Genomic DNA, 5,603 nt, shown 5'->3' with positions numbered 1-5,603 from the left:
TCTATGTTTTTTTTTCAGTTTTCAAACGCCAAGAAAGCGCATGCAAGTGTTACGACTCGAACACGCAACCTCTTCCTCAAGTGTTAGCTACGGCTATAGTAGCCAACCAGGCAACACACCCAAATGTGTTTAGTTACTTCTTTTCACTCTTTCCTTCTTTGTTCTTTTTCCTTTATTTTAATTTTTTGAAAATGTGTGAATATTTTTTTTTTCAAAATTGACAAAATATTTCCGAATTTGTGAACTATTTTTTGAAAATTCTTGAACTTTTTTCAAATTCGAAGATTTTTTTCAATTCAATGATTTTTTTAAAAATTCGATGAACCTTTCAAAATGAATGAACTTCTTTTCAAAATCAATTAACCTCTTTTCCTAATTTGATGAACTTTTTTCAAATGCGATGAACTTTTTTCAAATCCAATCAACTTTTTTCAAATGTGTGGACTTATTTTCAAAATCGCTGAACTTTTCTACAAATCAATGTTTTTTTCAGTATGGTGTTATTTTTTCAATTTATGTTCTATGTACTTTTATGCCTTTGTTCGGCCAGGCCCAGGAAGCCTTCGCGTGAGTGCCACGGAGGAGATCCGGTGCTAAAGGTGCCATATGGGACCTCCCTGATAAATAGGGAGCCACTATAACACGTTTAATACGAGTTGCAGCGCACCATCACGCGCCTCTCGGTGAGCAATAAGTACCGCATAGCTCTCACTTCCAACCAACTAGGGGAGACACTAAGTTGTTCTTTTTTATGCGAGAACCCCGAGCACAATTGCTTATGAAGCATTAATGTAGCTACACCATTGGTTATCTTGTGTACATGTGTATTGAAAAAAAACTCGTGTATATGTGACGTATTGCAAGTTAGTTTCTTTTGCTTTTGCCTTTCTATTTTTTTTTCTCTTTCTTTACACTTTCTTCTCTTTTGTTTTTCATTTTCATTTTCCTTTCATTTTATAAGTTTCCATCACATACTTAAAAAATTGTAATCATTTATTGGGCAAATATTAAACATGTATAAAAAAGTTCCTGATGTAAACGTAAATGTATGTGTATGAGAAAAAGTAGACATCAAAACATGTATTTGAGAAAGTGTTTATCATGTAACTGATTTTTTTTAACACGTACAACAAAATGTTGAACAGAAATGTACAACATGTATTAAAAAAATGTACTGCACATGCTCAAAGAAATGTTTAAAAATATGTATTTGAAATTTCTTTAATCATATATTTGGAAAACATTAACATGTATTAAAAATTTGCAATGTGTATGGAAAAAAGGGGACATCAAACACATATACTTCAGAACAATGTTATCTTGCATTTGAAAATGTGAAACTTGCATAAAAATGTTTCATATGTACACAAAAAATGAACAATGTGGAAGAAAAAAAAGTAGAAATCAAAATACATACTTGAAAATGGGTTAATCATGTATTAAGATATTTTTGGAATATGTAGGTAAAAGACTGGTTGTGTATACGACGAATGTATAGAAAATATTAAATGTTAAGCATGTATTACAAAATATTAAATGTGAATATGAAATGTTTCTATGTATATAAAATACGTGTATAAAAATTGAAAAAGGAAAAACAGAAAAAATTAAAGAAACCCGTAAATAAAAACATGGACAAAGAAAAGGAAAAAAACAAGGAAAACCATTGAAAAAATATGAAACCCATAATAAAAACCGATGAAAAATACCAATAAAATCTGAAGAAAGCCATAAAAGGAAAACAAAGGAAAGCAAGGAATGCTAAAATCAGCGAAAAACCGATGCAACTGTTAAGGAATCCCACGAAAAAGGAAAGAAAAGAAATAACCATCTCAAGCTGACGAAAATCGTAAACAAAAACACAAAAAAAGAAAGAAAAATAAATAAAATCTTAAGAAAACTATAATGAAAACACATAGAAAAGAAAAATAAAAATCCCGCTGAAAATCCTTAAAGAAAAACAAAAAAAAGATAGGAAATAACCATGAAAACCGGACCAACAAGCCAAGAGACAAGAAAGAAGAAGAAATAACATCGAACAGTGATAGATCAAGCGAGCAAATATCACATGGTTTTCTAGCCACGTTGTAGAGAGAAGAAATGGGCTCACGATAAGCAAGATATAGGGAAGCAACTAACTAAGGGGTACCCCATGCGGGAGCCCCTCAAGGGTCACTTTTGGTGGTTGAGAGCAATGCCACTTGGCATGCTCTCAGCTGCTGCCATGTGTCGTGTGTTGGGTGCTCCATCAGAATTTTTTTGTCCGCGTTTTGAGAGCTTAGATGGTTTTTCGGGTTATTTTGGATTTTTGGTTGTTGCCTGGTTTTTCTTAGATTTCGGGACTTTATATTTCCCCAAAAAACATTTTTGTGTGAAAAATGCATTTTTTTTCTTGCATGAGAGGCTCATATTTCCTCTCGGAAAGGAGGAAAAAAAACTTTTTTTGCATCCACGAGAGGCACATATTTGCTTCTTATGGAAGCCTAGGTTTGCTTTGGCGAGAGGCCTCTCAAAAAAAGGAAAGAACACGTTTTTTTTCTTCCACGAGAGGCACATAGTTGCTTCTTGTGGCAACACAGATTTGCTTTCGCGAGAGGCACAACTATTCTGTGCCTCCCAGAAAGGAAGGAAAAAAATCTATTTGCCTTTTTGTTTCTTCTGGAGGAACATGTTTGCTTCAAGGAGTTGTGCTTCTCGGAAAAAGAAAAAAACATGTTTTTTCCTTGAGAGACACAAGTTTACTTCTGGTGGAGGCACATATGTGCTTCCGCGAGAAGCATAACTATACCTCTCGGGAAGGGAAAAAGTGAAAAAAAAATGTGTTTCCGGCTATGGTTTTTTCTATCTTTTTTTCTCGGATTTTTCATGAAAAAGGTTTCGTCAAAACCTATTAATACACGTTCTAGTTTCAATGATCTCGATGCGAGGAATCCAGCGATGAAGTGGTTCATGATTTGGACCCACGATTCAAGAGATAAAACATTTTGAAAAACAAATCTATGAAAAAAAGGAAAACTCTCAGGTTGCCATTTGAGGGAGGTGGGAGTGACATCTGCAAGGGGTACCCTAACTAGCGACTTCGATGATATAGTTGCCGCGATAAATAGGAGAGGACAAAAAAAATCGAGACAAGATGAACAAAATAAAAAACTCAGAGAAGGCCGAGCCATCTGACCACTCAGCCCACGTGTAAGAAAGAGCCCACCTGCGGAAACTGCTCAAAAGATATATGGTACGATCCCCTAACACTAGGAGAAAAAGGCCCATTTGTCCCGGTTCCAGATGCCCATTTGTCCCGGTTCTGGAATCGGGACTAAAGGGTCGGTACTAAAGCCCATGACCTTTAGTCTCGGCTCGCTCGCGAACCAGGATAGATGGGGCTCCACGTGGCCGCTGCGGCTTGCCCAGGTAGGAGGGCCTTTAGTCCCGGTTGGTAACACCAACCGGGACCAAAAAGCATCCATGCGTCAGCAGTTCAGAGGCTGGGGGTTTTTTTGAAGGGGGGGGGTTGGGGGTTTTGGAGGGTTAATTTAATTAGGGGTTTCATATATTGTGTTAGCTAGCTAATAAAGAGAAGAAAACTCTTTTATCTCCGTGCTTGGTCGACGCTACATACTATACGTATAGAGGACTCGACACGCTAGCTAGTAAAAAATGAAGGAAACCATTAAGTACAGAAGATCGTCATGAACATATACAGAGAGAAGTGATCGACCTCTCCTTCTCCGAGAGATTGGTCGAACAACAAGTTTTCGTATATCTATCTGACGCTACTAGCTACATATATACAATATAAGATCTATTACAATCGTTAAAGTCTGAAGTCACATGCCACATGTTATTCTACAGATTTCTTGATGACGTGGTCAAGAAAGAATCCCTCCAATTCCTCTTGAATTGCTTTTATGCGATCATGTGGTAGGAGCTCATCTCGCAGCTGCCAGATCTAAATCAAAGAAGAGGGTCAATACATGTGTATGAATTAAACTCAACAGAAATGATGGTAATAAAATACAATTGTGAATATTTTTTCTTACGCACTTGGTATTGTTTTTCAGTGTAGCCCCGCTTATTCTTGGTCGTCTTGTTGTAGATGAACTCGCAAACGTAGTATCCACAGAAATAATTTCCTTGTTCCTGCCACAAGCACTTTATGAGAAATAGAGGTCAATCAAACTGATAAGCAAGCATGCTAAATGGTATTGATGAAATTAGCTACAATCAATGGGAGATGCGCGGAACTAGGTATAGTACTTACTTTCAGTTGTTTAAATGTTAGCTCGGTTGGCTGTCCCGGAGAAATTGCGGTGAACTTTTTCCAAACTCTGCCAAACAAATAAAATAATTACTTGATATCAGGAAATGAACAAAGTTGCCGATATGGTGCGATAATGATCGATTGAACTTACTTCTGGAGCATTCCAGTCATGTCCGCATAGTCCTCGGGGTCTTTTCGTCTCGAGTCTAAGATGGTTACTTCTCCCTTCTCAAGCTTAATCACTAGGAGAATAAAGTGGAAGCTGCGCACGCATGCACAACTCATCAGTTACATGACTATAACCTCGAGTAATAAGGGAAACCGAATATGCACAAGACAGTGTAACACTCACTTGAAGTTGTAAGGAAAGAGTATTTTATCTTTGGTTTGATTTTGAGCAACGATTTGAGCAAGTTGCCCTCTGTCTCTTCGGCTTTTTTTGACCGTGTATTCATGTATGACATTTGGGTTAATGAACCCAATGTCATAGATTTGTGATTTTCTACATTCGACGATCTTCAATCTGCATAATATAGTGAGGATAATTATACATACATGCAATGAAAGAGTTAAGCTATATATATGGAGACTTCATTACAGAAAGTAGTACTTACAAATAGTAGCAAGCCACAAGTGATTTATCGAGGGCCTGTTGATTGTAGAACTGGAAAAACTCGTCAAAATCAACAATTAACAGTTCTTGGCCAATGAAGTCGTGGTCCTCTTTAATTAGCATTGACAAAGCATCCTTCCTAGACTTGCTGCAGGTTTTCATGTAGCAGTCATGGAATCTTTGCATCATTGTTGTTAGAGCAAGAGTATCTTTGACGAGAGGCTTCCCGTAATGGTATTTCAATTCGTCCACCTTCATTGTTTCAAATTCTACATCGTCGGGCAGGTAATCACCAATAGTGAAACCGGGCAGCAGTGGTTGATTTGCGACAATATCGCTAGACACCTTGACCGGGGGGCAATGATTGGTTCTCCTGTTCTCCAAGCTGGGGAATTTTCTTCCCACTTCTTCATTCTTTTAACCTTTTGTCAGTTGAAGTACTTCCCGACTGGCGCGCTTCTTGCAATGCCTTTTTAAGACAGCGGAGATGGTTGTTATCCGGCGAACGAGGTGGTGGTCGCTTCAGGGCATTAAGAGTGCACTTCGCTTTCACCGGATCTATCTTCTCCTCCAGAGGTGGATGTTTCATAGCTCTTTTCGTTTCAAAGAAGTCCTTCACTTGGGCTTGAACAATCTGCTCGTCTTCCTCCACGGTCATCTCGTATGGTAACTTCTCTACAGGCTTGAGAGATGGACCGAATCTGTATTGCCTCCCGCCTCTGGCTGTACTGC

The sequence above is a fragment of the Triticum dicoccoides genome, chromosome 3B (genome assembly GCF_002162155.2).
Source record: "Triticum dicoccoides isolate Atlit2015 ecotype Zavitan chromosome 3B, WEW_v2.0, whole genome shotgun sequence".
Classification (NCBI taxonomy): domain Eukaryota; kingdom Viridiplantae; phylum Streptophyta; class Magnoliopsida; order Poales; family Poaceae; genus Triticum; species Triticum dicoccoides.
The sequence above is the reverse complement of the archived record's forward strand: the minus strand, read 5'-3'. Positions refer to the sequence as shown.